This window comes from Canis lupus, chromosome 22, assembly GCF_011100685.1.
Source record: "Canis lupus familiaris isolate Mischka breed German Shepherd chromosome 22, alternate assembly UU_Cfam_GSD_1.0, whole genome shotgun sequence".
Lineage (NCBI taxonomy): Eukaryota > Metazoa > Chordata > Mammalia > Carnivora > Canidae > Canis > Canis lupus.
The window spans coordinates 40,155,278-40,175,060 of NC_049243.1; the positions used below are offsets into that span (position 1 = coordinate 40,155,278).

Here is a 19,783-nt window from a genome sequence, read left to right on the forward strand (position 1 = left end):
ATGAATAAAAAAATTCTCATTAGCTACAGAAGTTAAAAGCATTTATCATATGTATGGTGTGAATACTGATTATCAACAGAGGCAGTAGGAGTTGAATATATTTCAACTCCAGTACAACTTGTTGGTTTCTAGACCAATATATTATGATTTTGTTAGAAAAGCACCATATATTAAACACTTGTTCAAACAATGTTACACAGAATATGACAGGACATAAAAACTTAAGAAAAAGAAAACAGCAGGAACAAATTACTTGCAATCCAAAGATGTATTCCACCACATTGTCCTCCTCCTCTGTCCAAATCTACTTTTAAACAAATTCTTCATGGTCACTTAAGGCAGCTGGATTATAAGTGGCCCTCAATGGTATGCAGAACAATCACATCTACATGTCTACATGGTGGACATCTGCATTTACCCCAGGAATGTCATTTTAAAATGTATTTTAGTAGAAAGGAACTCTAGTGGTGTCATGCGGAGACTTTACTTTAAGCATAAGAGGAAATAGTAATGGAATGTATGTTTTTTTAAGGATCATAAAAACTAGATTCTGAAAAATTGGGAAATGAGCATAGGAATCACACTACAGCTGATAGGAAATATACTTGAGTCAAAACTTAATTGGGTTTGCTTCAATGATGACTATTTTAATTATACTTGCCATAGAAATTAGTTTAATGGTTAAGTCTGTAAGTGGGATTTCTTTTCCAAGAATATTTCCAAATTCACAGGATTCATGACTTCTGAAAAGATAGGTCTATTGAATTCCATCAGTCCCACTAAAGTTTTCACATAAGTGCAGTTAAAGATTTTCACATAAATGCAGTTTAAAGGTTTTCATATAAATGCAGTTAACCAAAGTGACATTAATTGTTCCTTGTTTCAATTGTCTAACTGTAAATGACTAAGTGTCAGAAGGTAACTAAATTTACATATTGTTTAGTATATGTAATTGCTCAGTATATCATTAATCATTGGTATCGTTAATATTCCATCAGATGAGTTTAATTATATAATAAACAAAACATTTTAGGTGGCTTAGCCAGAGCTCTTTTTAAATCTGACTAGAATTCTACACATAAATCTTGGCTTTATAAATTGGGGCAGCTTTCTGACCAAGATGGCTAATTACCACATGTAGATTTGTTGTATTTATGTCAACCTCAATCTATGAGATGAGTTCTAGTTCTCCATGATGAGGGCAAAGAGCATGTATAACAATTTTTCCCCTAAATAAGTAAAGAGTTTTTAGTGTGCCACTTTAATGTGTCTGGAGACATGCTGACAAGCTGGTGTAACTGGTATCTAATCTCAAATATTAAAAATAAACAGCTATTTGTTTTTTATCTATTTATTGTTCTGAGATGCAAATAATTGTATACCAGTAATAGCATCCAAAATTTAGCATGAAGTAATTGAATGAATTGTCATTTGTCGAGTAACATTCCACAATTGTGGAATTATCTGAAATGTAATCTTGGTTTTTAAAGTCTATTTGAGGCAACTGTTAGACATTACCAGTAATAATTATCATGTCTAAATCCACAGATGTTTTCAATTTCGCCTTCTATTTCATTAAACTTTTACCCAATTTTACATATATATGTTCCCAACAAAATAAATATGAAGAGTGGATTGTATTTAAATCATCTTAATCTGCAATTAAGCAATTTACCGAATATACTAGTGCATTCTATTTCCTCTTGAAAATAATTTTTATATAAATGTTAACAGTTTTATTGAGCTATCACTTACATATAAATAACTGTATGTATTTAAAATGTATAATTTGATGAGTTTGGACATATGCAAACACCTGTGATACCATCACCACAATAACAATGCAGTTTTGTTGATTTTCACTACTTTCTTCTGCCAAACCCAACACTGATCAAATAAGGAAATTTGTTTTATTTAGGCTTTTGCAACAAGAGAAAAATATAAGATCCAAATAACTAAGAGTCTGAGCAGGGTAGTTTTGCTTTATACTTTCATAGAGAGGATTAGATTATAACCGGATAACTTATATTTTGGACTTCTTTGTGATTTTTTTTTTTTTGTCTCAGTCAATCAGCTAGATAGAAAGCATTTATCTGTGCACCTAGCTAGTTTCAAAGGGATAAATAGTTCACCTAATATTTCACATCATGAGCTAAAAAATGGAGTTGATTCTCTGTGTTGGGCTTGTCAGTATGTTCAGGTAAAAATGAAATGTATTTGTGTGGCCATGTCACAAATGAGTCATTCTTGCATCTTATAGAGGTCATGAGGAGGAATGGACAGCTAGTCTTACTGAAACCACATGGGGCAGGTTGCTTTTTGTTGTCATCCATTTCCTAGAACACAGATGGAGAAATTTGCAGTTTTCCAGGACCTTCTATCAGTAAGACACAAATTTTGTCACCACACTAATCTTTATTATTTCCTTCCTTCTACCTGCTTTGTCTTCAGTTTACTCTTATTTTTCAGCTAAAGGGAAAGATTAGCTTATTGATTTAAATTCTTTTTAATATTTATTTTTAAATATAAATATTTATTTACAGTTATACTCTCTCCTATAAGCACTTCTTTAATTGTATCATAAGTTTTGGTATGTCATCTCAAGGTTCAAAATATCCATTTCTTTTGTTCATGATGATCATCATTCATCACTAAAAAACTCAGAAGCAGTCATAAACTTGCTGAGTAGGGTTAATCTGGGCCTAAGAAATGATCTCTTCAAAACTCCAAATTCCATGAACCCTGTTGAGGCATGAAGGACAACATCAGTTGACTTACAGCTCTGGAGATCAGGCCTCTTAAAAGTGGGACACCTGAAATGAAAGAAATAATTCGTATTAATTGTGTTAAAGAGCCAAGAGATGAATACTGAGACTCTTCAGTCCAGCATATTCCAAGAGATTGGTGGATGAAAGCCTATCTATTATGCTTCATTCCTCATTATATATGACATCTTTTTTTAATTTATTTTTTTAAAGGACACCTTGATGAAAATAAGTTATCAGTGCTCTTGGTGATATCGTCCAAAGTATTGACTACCTATACCAAGTATAGAGACATGCATGACCCAAGCATTTCTTTAGACATACTTTATGGTTCAGTCATTGGCTTGCCTGTTCATGGAGAAATCCAGTATGTCCTTATAATCTGATGCACTGAGGAGTCCTTTGGTGAAAATCTAAATTTGTTAGGCTTTTGCTTATGGTATTTCTTCAGATTCTTGGGGGAAGCCTAGATATGCATCAATCTAAAGTCTTGATCAGGATATGGGTGTTCAGGTTTTAGTTCTTGGGACTAAATTGGAAATATAAGTTTGGAGGGTTGGAGCTAATATTGAAGAAAACGAGAAATGTTCATAACAAAAGTTTTGAGTTATACCCTGTTAACATGTCAGACAAACACTTAATGAGTCTATACAAATATTGCCATGAAGATAAGGATATTCAATAAAAGTTTCTGAATTCTAGAGGGCACAGCAAAGATAAATGTTTTATTTCTCTTTTAAAAACCATAGTCTGCTAAATTATTTTGAGTTATATAATATAGCTTAAAAGAGAAAGTGGTTCCATATATCCAGAAAATAGGATATTAAGATATCAGCAAGAGGCACCTGGGTAACTCAGGGGTTGAGCATCTGCCTTTGGCTCAGATCATGATCCCAGGGTCCTGGGATCAAGTCCCGCATTGGGTTCCCTGCGAGAAGCCTGTTTCTCCCTCTGCCTATGTCTCTGCCTTTCTCTCTGTGTGTCTCTCAGGAATAAATAAATACATAAATCTAAATAAATAAATAATAAATAAATAAATAAATAAATAAATAAATAAATAAATAAAAATTTAAAAAAGACATCAGCAATATTCCAAATAAAACTTAGTCATTCAGTTCTATGTATTTAATTCTTATCCTATTTGATCTTGGTTTAGCAATCTCATGACCACATCTGCTGCTCCACTAGAGTTATGGAAATCCTGATTTATTCTATGTGGTCTTTAATTTATTTATGAAATATCTTCAAGAATTTATGCCAAAGAGTACTTGACTGGCACAGTCATTTTCTAAGGGTCTCTGAGTCACTTTTTGTTAAAGAATTTCACAGTAGCTGATTTGCAAGTACTTTCAGAGAAGCATGACAGTAAAACAACTATCTGTAGATGAAAAAAATCTGAAATCACTGTGGTTGACTTACAATAAATTTCAAAATTGACAGATCTGATGAGATTTTATTGTAGGAATGACGTAACTGACAAAGACAATTTCCTCGTTTTTGTGACATGTAGAGCAAACTAAGTCAATCAAAAAAATTTTGATAATATCTAAACATAATGAATGTCTGTTTCCAAAGAACGGTATTTACACCTAATTTATGAAAATAGTTGAACATAATCTCATTAGAGAGAAAAAAATCTGATGTGTAATAACTCAGAGGCCTAATGTATCATAGTATACCAAGAATATATCAAGATCATCAAGTTAAAAAGATTTAGTAAGCTTGAGAAAGTTACCAAATACCTGTATGTTAATTTCATAAGTGTGAATCTCCAAAGGAAAATCACTAGGATATACTGGATTCAATAAGTAAAATTGTTATTAAATCAGGATTTTAACAGCAACTGGAATTATGATGAATAACACTAAACTCTTGTGGTTTAATATCAGGCAAATTAACACCAGGAGACTGATAATCAAATAGAAATATAGCCAGTGCAGTGGCAAATCTATAGAAATCTCATAGGATTTCTGCAATATTTATATTAAGAACATTTTACTCATACCTAACCCACGAAAGGGTTATCTGCTCTTCTGATTTGACCATACTTTCCCTGTCACTCCTATCAAATATATCTAATTATTTCTACTATCTCTCTATATATAAGGTGAAAGAATATATTCTTAAAAAAAAAAAAAAGAATATATCCTTTGTGATATTCCCAGGAGCCCATTTACATGATAAATGCTTTTCTCTCCCTTTACTTTCAATTGTCATGAGTCTTTTTTTTTTTTTTTTTTTTTTTTTTTATGATGTCACACACACAGAGAGAGAGAGAGAGAGAGGCAAAGACATAGGCAGAGGGAGAAGCAGGCTCCATGCACCGGGAGCCCGACGTGGGATTCAATCCCAGGTCTCCAGGATCGCGCCCTGGGCCAAAGGCAGGCGCCAAACCACTGTGCCACTGAGGGATCCTGTCATGAGTCTTTAGGTCTGGAAGAGGAGTTTCTTATAGACAGCAAATAGATGGGTCTTTTTTTTTTTTTTTAATCCATCTGTTACTGTATTTTGATTGGAGCATTTATTCCATTTAGATTCAAAATAATTATTGATATATGTAAATATTGCCATTTTGTTACTCATTTTATTGTTGTTTTGTAATTCTACTATTCCTCTTTTTTTCTCTATTCTCACAGTTTGCTGGCTTTCTTTAGCCATATACTTGGATTCCTTTCTCTTTACCATTAATTTTATAAATAAAATCTTCTGCATATAGCAATCTATATTAAGTTTGAAGTGGTGTGTCTGTAGGAGAAGGCGGGGATGGGGTGTGTTGTGAGCAGGTTAGGTGGAATGTTTTAGTGCTGTGCAAGTTCCCACAGGTGTCTGTGTCTAGGCTAGGGTTTGGAGGAGAAATAGTGCTCACCAGCAACTTTTTTCCTGGAGAAGTCTCCTAAAGATCCCTGTTCCTTCAGCACACACTTTGAGATTAAATCAATCTCTTTTTTGTATATCCCAGGTGTTTTTCAAACAGCTGCTTCTGTGTTGTATTTCAGCAAGGGTGTTTATTGTGTTTTCTCTTTAAGGGTGGGGACTCATTTTCCTATACCATACTCTTGGCTCTCCCAGAGCCCTGTCTGCTGATTTTTAAAGTTCCTGTTTTTGTTTTTTATTGTTGTTATTGTTGTTGTTTAATTTAAAACTCTATTGTTGTTATTGTTGTTGTTTAATTTAAAACTCTTTATCCAAGTCACCATCCAAAGCAGGATTCTTATTCATTAATCTTATGTTTTGCTCACCTTCTTCAACGAACCTGTTATTCTACAATGAGGTACCCCATGTGAGGCACCTTTTGTACCCAACATTGATTGGTTGCCAAGCAGTCTGCTGCCACCCTGGAGAAGCTCATGATTCCTCTCGCCCTTTCTGCTAAAAGGAGGGGAATTCATGTTACAGGGTCAAGGGCAAGACGGGAGAGTAGAGTACAGATCCAGCCTAATAGAGATTTGAGGTGAATAGTAAGTTCTCTCTGTTCCATCGATCAGCAGCAAAAGTACTTAAGCTGAAATGATAAAACGTGAAGCCTGTTAGGTCCAATGGTCTCGTATCCCTGGCTGCATCTGAGTCAAATTTCCCTATAAGAGAAACACTGCTACTCTGAACAAAATTGTCCTTTATAGTAGCCCCCATCAGAGGTTAGGATAGTTCCTTCAGGGTTCCAAAATTTCAGACTTCTAGAAACTACTTGTTGTTTCTCTTCCAGTACTGTGCCATTGATTCTTGCACAAGAATCTTGATTCTTCCTGGTATTATAAGCCAAAAAATCCAGTCAAGAAATGGAGAGAAGGCACGAACAGACATTTCTCCAAAGAAGCCATACAAACAGGGATGCCTGGGTGGCTCAGTGGTTGAGCATCTGCCTTTGGCTCAGGTTGTGATCCCGGGGTCCTGGGATCAATTTTTGCATCAGGCTCCCCACAGGAATCCTGCTTCTCCCTCTGCCTATGTCTCTGCCTATCTCTCTGTCTGTCTCATGAATAAATAAATAATATATTTTTAAAAAGAAGGTTAAAAATAGAACTACCCTGTGCCCAGCAATTATACTACCAGGTATTTATACAAAGGACACAAAAGGATACAAACATAATGATCAAAAGGAGCACATGCACTCCAATGTTTATAGCAGCCACGTCCACAGTAGCCGAAATATGGAAAGAATGCAGATGACCATTGATGAATAGTTAAAAAAGATGTACTATACATATACAATGGAATATTACTCAGCCATCAAAAGGAATGCGATTTTGCTATTTGCAATGATGTGGATGAACTAGAGAGTATTATGCTAAGTGAAACAAGAGAAAGACAAATACATGATATCATCATAAGTGGAATTTAAGAAACAAAACAGATGGAACATTGGGAAAGGGTAGGAAAGTAAAATTAAAAATGGAGGAAAACCATAAAAGACTATTAAGCATAGGGAACAAACTGAAGTCAATAGGTGGCTGGGATAATTGGGTGATGGGTGTTAAGAAGAGCACTTGACGTAATGAGTTTTGGGTTTTACATGCAATTGACGAATCACTAAATTCTACCTCTGAAACTAATACATATATTGTTAACTAAATTGAATTAAAAAAAAAAACATAAAAAAATTAATAAATATTGTAAGACCTAGTAAAATTAGATACCTGAGGTTTTCAAAGCCAAATGTAACAGGAATTCATCTTTCCTTGAGGGCTTTCCTGTACCTGAGATGCCTGGTGTGAAGGTCTGTTTCTGTCCCCTTTGAGCCCATAGTATCTCTCCCTCCTTTCTGAGTCTCTTTAACTTCTGACTCTGTCACCACCCTTTTTGCCCTCTTCACTGTATCCTTTTTTCTACATTTAGTTTTGGAGAGTTTACTCTGACAATCTTTTGGTTGTTTTCTGGATTATTTACACAGAAACAGATGTTATCTAGTTGTATCCATGAGATGAAGTGAGCTGAGGATCTTTCCATTCAGTCATCTCCCTGTTGCTGTTGTTGTTGTTGTTGAACAGAAAATCAAACTTTAGTTTTGCATAATTTTGGCGCGTAAAACTACAGGTATTAAAACTTTCAAATTCTGGCTAGCTTTGAACATGAAAAAATTATCTTTTTGTAAGCTTTCTACAACTTTTTTTTTTTTTTTTTTTTTTTTTTTAAAGATTTTATTTATTTATTCATGATAGTCACAGAGAGAGAGAGAGAGAGAGAGGCAGAGACACAGGCAGAGGGAGAAGCAGGCTCCATGCACCGGGAGCCCGACGTGGGATCCGATCCCGGGTCTCCAGGATCGCGCCCTGGGCCAAAGGCAGGCGCCAAACCGCTGCGCCACCCAGGGATCCCGTCTACAACTTTTTATATCCATTCGGGCTTTGTCCTTTATGTTTCTCATTCTGAAAACAACATTTTACTTTAGGACAAAACTACTTTTTTTTTTTTTCTTAATAAAATGCAACCTGCATACTTACATAAACAGTTGTGTTTTTTGGCCAGTATTGGTCCTGGCAGAGTTTTATTCAAATATATTAATTGTGACTAACCACAGCAACTTCATTTTCATAAAGAAAACTAGCATGTGGATCATTTCAATTATCGATGACAAATCAGTGTTTTGCACAGACTTGCAAAACTTATGAATGTGTCACAATTTTTTATAACCATATGCTTCCTTAGAGTATAATTGATCAAATGTAGTAAAAATTAACACATTAACATACCCAAACATGTACATGGCTTCTTTGTACTCCATAAAAATAAGCTCAAGTGCATAAATTTAATATTATGCTCATTAATATTTGGCATTCTGTTTTAGAAATTATATATTTAATATGCATTTAGTAAAAGTCTAAGATTTTAAGTTATCTAAATATCTTTGAAACGAGCTGACATACTACAAAATATAATTACTATTGGAGTAAAGTTTGTCACAAAAATGATTCAATTTAAACACACTTTTTAAAAATTTAAACACAAGTTTACATCTTTTATAATCCTTTACATTTAATATAAATAATGTAGCATTTCAACCAGCAAACCTACAGAAATTTAGGAAGAATATAGATAGGTAGAATAAAAAACATATGCTTATATTACACTTAATACTGGTAACTCAGAAAACTTAGCTGTTTTTCTCTGATCAAGACTTTAGTCTTGTTTGCCAAAGATTTGTCTAAATTCTGGAATTAAATTCTTAATCCCTTTAGGTTAGTTTCTGTAAGAACTTATATATTTTGGTACATTGACAGTATTGGAAGATTAATTTATTTACGTGGAAATTTTAGGAATGTTCAATTTATGTAATCGCTTACATATATATCCCATTTTCCTGCTAGATTGAATTTGCTGAGTCTTTCTAGTGAATTCCTTCTATTTCAGTTATACTTTTTAACTCCAAAATTTCCATTTGGTTCTTTTTTATAATTTCTATCTCTTTATTGTTTTTCTTTATTTGATGAGACACTGTCATAATGCTTTCCTTTTAAAACTACTTTCCTTTGGTTTGATGTCGTTGCTCTAAAATTCAATATCTGGTCCTGCTCACATATAGTTTCATAATCCTCTCTTGTTTTTTGTGTATGAAAATGTATGTAGCCACTTAAAATATTGATTCCTGCCCTCCACTCCAGTTCTTGTATGGCTGTTGTTTATCTGTTAAGTGCCTTGGCTGGACCATTTTCATGAAGTCTATTTTCCCTTTAATGTTAAATTTCTGATGTCATTCACAGAGGATGCAGCCTTGTGCTTATTCCCAATCATCCTCGGATGACAGGTTTTAGCAAGTCTGTTTATCTCTTTCCTTGCCTCTGTTGGTACCACACTCAGATTTTAGGCTCCACTCTTTGTCAGCTGATTACTCTATTCTCAAAGACTCCTTGTGTCACAAATTAGTTCACCATCTGATCCAATTTAGCTTGAGCTTCTTTGCAGGGGTAGTTTTTTTTAGGCCAGTGTTTGAAGCTTTTTCCTGACCCCAAAATCATCATATCTCTCTTTTCCTGGGTCTCCTCTGGTAAACTAGACTATAGTTTAGGTGTTACTCTTAATTATTTATCACCAAAATACCACCATTTTGATAGTGCTCCAAAGTTTGAACATTCCAACAATGTTTCAAATAGTCAGTTGCTTGGGGGAGAACTTTAGAGTTCTTTGTTTTAATGCAGTGTCTCTCTTTCTGGGCATAATCTCAGAGCCTTTGCTTTGGAGTCAGGAGTGGGAAAAGTTTTCTATGAGCGGGGCACTAAATTGGAGAAAATCGTTTTCTCAGCTAGCCTTTCTCAACATGGAACCTCTACTTCACAAACTTTTGAGTCCTGGTATTTTTAGTCTGCCATGCTTGGGATCAGGCTTCCACACTTTCAGTATGGGTTAGGTGGGGGAAGGAAGCCTCTAATTTCTCAATAGCAGTTGCCAGGAATTTACTCTCTGCAATTTGGAGCTGTGGATTTGAGAAATGCTGGCATCCTGCTCCTTTGGGGAGGTACCAATTCCTTGACCAGGAGCAGAGGGGAGAAGGAGCATGTTAATGTGGCCACTTACCCAGGTTGGATTTTATGTCATTGTACTTGGGTTGGGATGGGGCTGGGGTGGGGAGGAGAAGGAATTGGAAATGGCTCAACTATCAGAGACTCTCATATTTTCGTACAGGGATTTGATAAATTTTGTTGAATAAAAGTTTCTTCATATGCTGTATGCCCTTAGGACAATTCTTGAGGTTTTAAGTGGATTTTATTGTTCTTAATACTCACTAGTTTTTGTGGGTTTTTTGAGGACCAATCTGCATAGCTCTTCACATTGCCAATCTGAAAGTAGAAATCTAACGGAGTTTTCTATATTTTCTCTGATAATAATTTAGGTGGGACTCTTTTTCCTTTTAAGAGTTAATTTAATTGCAAATGGAAGACATTCCTGGCCATGTAATTATGGTTAAACTCACTGGAATCCAAATAAATTAAACTGGACCACTCTTCATGTCAACATGTCTTTTTCATACAGTGTCTTAAGATACTACCCGCTATTCACTTTCTTTAACATTCTGGGGGATTTTTATTGTGTCAGTCTAGCTAAGCTAGAGTCATGGTCTCTATAATTCCTTTCCTATGGAGTTCCCAGTCACTCTGGATCAAAGGAAACTAAGATTTAGAAGGCAGAAGTAAACCAGCAGCAGCCACATTATTTTTACAGTCAGACGATCATGATAGATGCAGCATACATTGTCTTAAGTTCATACATGGATTCTCTTAATCTGTTGGCTGGGTCTTTTGGTGAGCAGTAACAGCAGAGCTGTGGCTCATACAAGTTTCTCCAGAGCTGCATTTAGCTTCTGGTTGCTGGACCATGTACATTCTCCATCTGTGGTGAGAGGTACAAGCTTCCTGTTCAGGACACCAACATCATTGGAGTTGGAGGTTTAAGGGTGATGAAATACTGGTATGGGTTATAGCTTGGTCTTGAAGCTAGTTTGTATTTGCTTTCCCTAAATTTACATTCATCTTTCCCTTTCTGCCTCCCTGTCTGTAGACCTTAGGCTCTAATTCCCCAGGTGCAAAGATAATAATTGCCTTACATGTAGAACATAGACTGTGTAATAATCTCAAGTTAATAATATAAAGTCAAGTCCTTTCATACACATATAGTAAATAGTATAATGTATGTGATATAGTATTATATAGTAATGCTTTAAATGAAGAAATATGGAAAAATATTTCAACTCGGTCTCTTTTATTTCTCTGATCAACTTTTACTGATAAACATGCATAAATTTGAAGTACAAAATCAGAGTGAGTAGTTTCATTATGGGAAAACTTGACCTCTCCTTAAGTTTTATTTATTTACCTTCTCAGAATGTAGCATTTGTAATTAACATAAAATTTTCAGATTACCCCTAGTGTTTTGACCAGATAAATGAACATTTGCAAATTACTCAATGTAAATTCAATATAAATTACAAATCCCTCACTCTTGGGCACATTTTACCTACAGAGATTATTGTTATATATTTTCATGTGGTTTTATGTTTATTACAATATACAGAGGTAAACTTCTCTCACTATGTGAATAATGCTTCCTGAAACTAAAAAATCATCTCTGGCTGATTCATAATGGTCCACTGTCATTTATATGAACTCATATCTGGTTTCTTCCTCCTATTTCTTTTTCTAGTATGTAGCAATGATATCAAGTCAAAGAATATTTTGAGCAAACTCTAGCCATTGATGACAAGAGCAGTCTACGTTTTTTATATATTTGGATTACCATTCAGAAGCCTGAAATTTCTTATATTTGTTTTCCTTGTCCTATAAGCACAGATTTTTTTTTTTTTTTTAAGCACAGATTTTGAAGAGAAATCATGACATGTGATTGATGGATCAGGATTATACAGAAAGTTCCTATAAGACTTATCCATTCCCTGAACATTCCTCTCAAGTTTTTTTTTTCTTTTTTCCTGTGCATAAAATATTACTTGTACAACATTCCTTAATTCTTAATGGTATAGTTTTGTAATGGTAGACAACTCTCCTTTGTTTGGTGAGAAAAATCTATAGTATTTCCCATGGCTCCATGTTGCAAGCTTACCTTTTTTTATCTTTTCTTTGAGTATATTTTGATTCATCTCTATATGACCAGTAAAATGATTTGTTTCTCAAATATTTGGTTCCTAATTATTAATTTTCACTTAATTTGTCTCTGAATCCATGAAAAAAATACTATTTATAAATAACAAAATCTTAATAGTAAATTTTGCCTGCAGGAGAATGCGTAGATGCATTCATTATTCAATTTTAACTCAGACTATTGTTCAATCATGAAAAGGATTAAGCCACAGCTGAAATGTGAATTGGTAAATATCATAAACCTAAAATCCTAAATATAATGTTGAATATAAAGGCATGTTGCCCCAAAATTCACATAATATGATTCCATTAATATAAAGAAATATTTGTATCTCTGATTAGAAAGGAAAAGGTATACCGATAAGCAAAAATTCAGGATGAAAGGTACTTAGGGGAAATGGAGAATTTGAAACTAAAGATATATACACAGGGATTACAAGAGTTTGGTATGGTTCTATTTCTCAATCTAATTTAAGAGTAGGCATATTTTCATCTTATAAACTGCACATAAATATTACATGTATTCTGTATTTGATTTATTTCATAATAAAATAATATATCATACCATTTAATGGGAAGAAATATGATGGTTTGTTATCAGCTACTGAGCTGATAGGAATTTGGAGAATGTAAACAATTATGCACTTTTATTTTTTTTTAATTTTTATTTTTTTATTATTTATGATAGTCACAGAGAGAGAGAGAGAGAGAGAGAGAGAGAGAGGCAGACATAGACAGAGGGAGAAGCAGGCTCCATGCACCGGGAGCCCGACGTGGGATTCGATCCCGGGTCTCCAGGATCACGCCCTGGGCCAAAAGCAGGCGCTAAACCGCTGCGCCACCCAGGGATCCCTATGCACTTTTAAAATTAAAGTAATTTGGTTCATTGTGGAGCATAATTAGAAATTTTAGTAAAGTTGAAAATGTCCAATTACTTTTCTGAATCTTCTTTGTTTGTGAACTATTCATATGGATTATTCCAAACACTGTTATATTTTTTAACAAGTTGTCAGAAAAACTGAATTTTGAATATGTTAAGGTCATAGTGGGGCTTTTATCAATGATCTGACTCCAGCTGTAGCTAGGATGAGCAAGTATTAAGTTGACTTTTGATCAAGATTTCTACATATCCCTTACTCCTTCCTTTTCTTTGACCAACTTCCTATTTCCTGCTTTAGGCTTATACCCTATGTAAGCGAGATCTTATATGTGGCACTACTAATCCTTCAATGGATGATAACATTGTTAGCATAAATTATAATATCAGTGGCCTGTCAGGCTTTGTGACATGCATTTGGAAAAACTTTTTTTTTTTTAAATTGGTATGAGAGCTTGTATTTTCATCTTTGAAATTTTGTTTGGAAATTTTATTTTATTTTTTTATTTATTCTTGAAAGACACAGAGAGAGAGAGAGAGAGAGAGAGAGAAAGGCAGAGACATAGGCAGAAAAAGAAGCAGGCTCCATGCAGGGAGTCTGATGTGGGACTCTATCCCTAGACTCCAGGATCATGCTCTGGGCCGAAGGCAGATGCTCAACTGCTGAGCCACTCAGGCGTCTCTTGTTTGGAATTTTAGAAGCATATCAGTGTTCCATAGATGTTTCTCTTTTCTATTGGCAGATGACAATTGTTAAAGATTTCATTAAATGGCATATTAAATGCCAAAGTCAAATTGTATTGTGAACAGGCATACTATGAAATTATACTAAAATAGGAATCTCAAAGCCATTTATTAAGCCACGGAGACACAAACATATGCCAAGACAATGAATGGCTAGCTACTCTGGAACTTTTGCTTCTGGAAATTAACACTATCCTCAGTACCCAAATCATGTGATAAGAAAAGGGAACTAGATATTTTGGATGGTGAAATTCTTATTTTAGCACATTGGTGAAATTTAGGGAACTGAGAACATTTAAATATACAGGCAAAGGACTGGGTTTTGAAAAAATATATAACATACAAAATTATCCAGTTCTTTTTCATTGAATAGAGAAGAACTTTTGGATTACCGATGAACAAATTAGTGCCTAAAAAAACATTTGCAGTGTCATCCTTTAGAGAAAAATGGAAACAGTTATCCAGATAATTAATGAAAACTAAATTGTTTCTTCTTAAAAAAAAAGAATTTATAAAGAATCTATCTACATTGATTAAAGTCACTGGATAAATGTTTAACTGTCCATTTTACTTTGCTTATATAGACAGAATGTATGAATAGGTCATATCATCTGGGTGAGGGGAATTGAACTTGACAGAGGAAAGGGAACGGGGTCATTATATTATAAATTGCCTCTTCAAGTGCAATTATCTATTCATGACATAAATCCAATACAGTCCTACCAGTCTTGGGCTTCATTGTATATACCTCTTCTTTTCTTCATTGCCTTGTTGTTAACAAGTATTTTATTTGTTTATACCAAAAAACGTTTTTTGGTTCAGTTCTATTAGATATTTTCATTGAAAACTGATGAGCTTTCTCTCCTGGATGCTGAATGGCTGGAGAAATCATTATGTAGTATCAACCTTTATACCATAAAACTTTTTCTTAATGAAAATGTAGACTATATTATAGTAAATATGTATACACCTGAAATTTAATATTGATATTTCTAATTACTTCACATTTTATTTTTAGTAGCCACTTGAAGTATTCCCAAGAAGAAAGTTCTACATTTCAGCTCCCTTCAGATGAAAGTCATCCCTGTCCCCTACTCCAGTGACAAACATTCAACAATGAAGCCGATATAGCCATTATTGTACTTGTAATGAAGCTGTGTTTCAATACAGGGTAAATTATAATTTTTTCCAGTTTTATTGATAAGTAATAAGATAATTATTGCAGTAGGGGCCACCTGGGTGGCTCAGTCGGTTAAGCATCCCACTCTTAATTGCAGCTCAGGTCATGATCTCAGGGTCATGAGATCAAACCCTGTATCTGGCTCTGGGCTTAGTGTGGAGTCTGCTTGAGATGCTTTTTCTCCCTCTCCCTAGCCTCTCTCCCTTCTCTAAAGTAAATAAAATCTTTAAAAAAATCATTACAATATATACTATATACTTTATATAACTATATAGTATAGTATATCATATATACTTAATATAAAATATTTCTTTTAGTAGTTATTTTTTAATTGTAAGAATTATCCCTATGCAATAAAATCTTGTTTAGTTCACCTGGAACATTACTATTATGTTATTTTTAATTATGTATACAAACATAGGACTTATTGAAAGGGAAACTTTTATGTACCAATTAATACCAAGTTTGAGGGGAAGATATTTTGAATGATTTATCCAGTTGCTTAAACTGAACAGTTGCACATTGGTATAAGAATGACTTGAAAGGCAAGTTGAAAATGTCAGATTATTTCAGGTTATATGCCATTGCAAATACATAAGTTGTTTCCTATGCCAGCCTTATACAAATAAATTTTACCTCACAGTGCTAAAAATAATCATGAATGAGTTGGAGACACTCACTGTGATATAATTGTTGTTATATCCTGTTGAAACTGCTGAGATTTTGGGGAAAAAATCAGAAATTTCCAAAAAACCTTAAATATCATGATAGCAAGTATCAGTGTTCCACTCAAGATTAATTCTGATGCCTTTACCTTTTTCATATACTTGATCTTTGGGTGTGTTTTCATTCTCAACCACCAGCATCTGCATCTCTTTATCAGGGACCTGTCCTAGTCTCTCAGATCACATTTTTGCCCCTGTGTACTAAGAGGCTTTTCTGGGAGACATGAATTCCCTGGTTATTCATGTCTCCCAGAATTCATGTCTCCCAGAATTCATGTCTCCCAGAAAAAAGAAAAAAAAGCCCAAAGCCTTAAGCAACAATTAATAGATGGGATACGGATATTCTAACTTCCTTGCTCCTGATCAGTACAAATTTATGTAGGGTCTGGATTGTCACCAAAATTCAATGCAGAATTGAATTACAGTAACCTTGTAGGGAATTTTGCTTGCTATTGAACATTTGCTTGAGCTCCTTAGCTTCTAAGTTTTATTTCCCCACCTTTATAGTACCCCAGCCTTCTCCTGGAACATTTTCTGTGTACTGCCACATAAGTTTGTATTTCAACATTCGTTTCTTGGGAACCCAAACTGAGACAACTGGTTCTGGAAGTGCTGCTTAGTACCAGACTCTCAGGATGGGATTCTGAGTTTGGATCCCTCTCTGGCCAGATTAAACCAGGGGCCATATTGTTCACAGTAAAGTTTTTATCCCTGCTAAGTTGTAGTATTATACTGCATTGCTAAGGTAACATGCATTGCTAAGATAATGTGAATGTGATTCAGTTTCAAGCGGATCTACTAGCTTGTGAATAATTTCTACCATTGGGTAAATATGAAAAAAAATAGTGATTATAAAGATGATGGAGTAGATTGGTTTTTGCTAAGTTTGTTACCCCGAATAAGGAAAACTAAACAATCAAGTCAGCTTATTACTGACTCAGGGCATAATGAGCATATCAAAATACCTTGATGAAAGCATTTAAAAAAATCTTTATCATAAGGCTAGCAAACTAGAGAGTAGGCTAACTCTGAAGCTTTAGCAAATCACCTGTGCCTAGGTTAGGACCCTGTATACCAAGGGAGATTTTAAGAGATGTTATGAACCTGGGCTCCCCACTTAACTGCTAGAGGCAAAGTAGTTGTAATTACCATAACAGACTCTGAAATAAGATGGAACCAGGGGATATAATCCATAGGAAGTTGTAACCTTGGCCAATTGATCATAGTGTTCTTTGGGAAAATATGAATTGACAGCCAAAAATATCAATTGATAGATTTGATTTTAAAAAGTGGATGATTAGAAGGCTGATAGCAGCTACTCCAATGGAAAATCACAATCTTTCACATATTATCATGTCTGAGAAATTTCTCAGACCAGAGACAATCAATTGAAGAGACTAATATTCCTTGAAGGATCATGATATGAAACAAATACATGTAACAGTATGTTACCTCTGTATGTAATCTCCCTGGTGCTTACCCAAAGGCATGTATGACCATCTGAGTAATTGAATACTGAGGAGAGAGAGAAATATCCAGATTTGGCAAGAGATTTTTAATATTGTATCCAAAGTTGACATTGATACCAGGACTCCATGTACATGGAGATCTGTGAAAGCCAGAGAGTAAATGGAGGGATGGCCAAGATGTGTTTTCCACTGGTTACAGTGCAGCCTAGGTAGCCATTTCCTAGTCCCTGAGCTTGTTTAAAAGAGACACACTTAGCACTTGGAGAAACTTTAGTTAATTCCCTGAGCACTAGAATAGGGCCTCTGGAAGTTTCTCTCCTATCCAAGACTATAAATTAAAATCAGTGCCATACACTGAGTAAAAAGTCAGAGATTATTGCCCCTTTCAAAGCTGTAAAGAATAAAGAGTTGGTTGTCCCTGTCATGTCCCCATTTATTTCATAGTTTAGCTTCCTGAGGATGATGGTGGGGGCTGGGGGTGAAGAGAGGAGAAGGCAATTCATAGTAGGTGATGGTACACCACTACAAACTTAAGTGTTTACCCATTTTCTGTGCTTGATGAGATATCTTTACTAGAAGAAATCAGCATAGCCTCTATTTTGGCACGTCATACGTTACAAGTATCTGGCATATGCATTCATTTCAAAATGCATTAGGACAAAAATAATAGACAGTACTTCACATGGAAGGTCTTTTCTCCATGGTTATACTTACTCATCTGCCCTTTGCTACAGTATACTTCAGAGGGACCTTAATATCTGGACAATCCATAGACGTGTATTGATGATGTTATGTTAATTGGACCTGAAGAACAGAAAGTGGTAATTATTGAAGATACCTTTGTAAGACATAAAAAGCTTAAAGGATGGAAAATCAGCTCTGTGAAGATTTAGTGGCCTTCTAAATTATAGAAACTTTTGGGATTACAGTGGTAAGGAAGTTGACAAGAGGTATCTTCCAAGTTGAAAGAATAGTTCTTGTGCACTGCAGTTTTTATCAATACCACTCTTTGCTTGGTAGGTCAGATGGGATTTTGGCTTATTTGGGAATATTGCTCTGAATACTTATAGGGTAATTTCAAAGGCTGTTTATTGTGAGAGAGTACAGTCAGTTTCTTTTTAGTTGTGCAACCTAACACATGTAGTGGCTCTACGAGAAAGATTGGTGGTAGAAAACATGCCATTTGGAACTTCAAAAGCTTTAATGATGATTAACTATAGACATGTAGAATTCAAGAGGAATGTCATGCTGTCTGTAACAACAACTATGTATCATTTGCAAAGTTGAATAGGCACAGCAGCTATCTACTATGTAAAAATAATGTAGATCTGGGATAGAGATTATGCCCTCTGCATACAGATCCAAAGGCCAAAAAAAAAAGCATGTGAATAGGTAGCCATAACTCCAAGTTAAGTACATTTGTTGGACTTAGTTAATGGTATTCTATCAGCTTACACTTAGGTCCTAATGAAGGTTCCTTAGGATCCACTGGTGGAAGGAAAATAAGATCCTGGTTTGTGGAGAGCTTACTTCAATATATTTTTGTGAGCTGAAAATAACTACTACCAAAAAACAGCAATACCAAGTATGGAGGTGCCTGGAGGACAGGGGTAAGAAGAAGTCGTCCCAGTGGCAGAGCTTTGGAGGCATGACTAGCCACTGTGTGTATGCAAAGATAAAATACTTAAGGTAAAACTATCTGAACTCATAGACAGTAGCTGATAACTTGTTGGTTTGGATCTGAAAGAAGAACTGGAAGAATGGCATAAGGAGGCCTAGACAAAAAGACATGTGGATGTACTAGTAGTAGTACGACAAAAGTGTGAGCAATGTTGATTTTCAAGTTAATGCATAACCTGGATCATCTACTGAATACCCAGGGGACAGAAATACCACAGAGAGTTCAGTCAGTCTCTATCCCCAGTCATTGAGCACTGGGCTCCAAATTGAGTAGGCATAGGGCTATGGATGGGCCCAACAACATATCTCCTCCTTACCAACACCACTGCCATTACTGAAAGTCCAAATTGTGAGCTGCAGTATCCAACCCAGTATCTCAATATAAGCTTTAAAGAAATCCACCAGAAATTGTAAAGTTCATTACATTAGAGCTATTCAAACTTTTAAGGGATAGTAATTCATTGTGAATATGACCAACTTACATTTGTGTAGGGGTTTGCATTTCCCACCACAGTGCCTTCTGATAGCACCACTATCCAAGGGCTAAGAATATCTGCTTTACTAAGATGGGATCCTACATAACATTATCCCTGTCTTGTGCAAGGAATATGCTTTTTCTTTTTTCTTTTCTTTTCTTTTCTTTTTTCTTTTCTTTTCTTTTCTTTTCTTTTCTTTTCTTTTCTTTTCTTTTCTTTTCTTTTCTTTCTTTTCTTTTCTTTTTTTCTTTTCTTTTCTTTTCTTTTCTTTTCTTTTCTTTTCTTT

At 34.8% G+C, this 19,783-nt stretch overlaps 1 long non-coding RNA gene across 1 annotated transcript; it reads right to left on the reverse strand.

The window, feature by feature from the left end:
• Positions 1–2,494: 2,494 nt before the first annotated feature.
• Positions 2,495–18,145, reverse strand: LOC119865212. Its single transcript, XR_005376451.1, has 2 exons — positions 18,056–18,145; positions 2,495–2,813 (listed from the first exon to the last, which is right to left on the reverse strand). It is a non-coding gene; the product is annotated as an uncharacterized LOC119865212 (long non-coding RNA).
• Between the last annotated feature and the right edge of the window lie 1,638 nt (positions 18,146–19,783).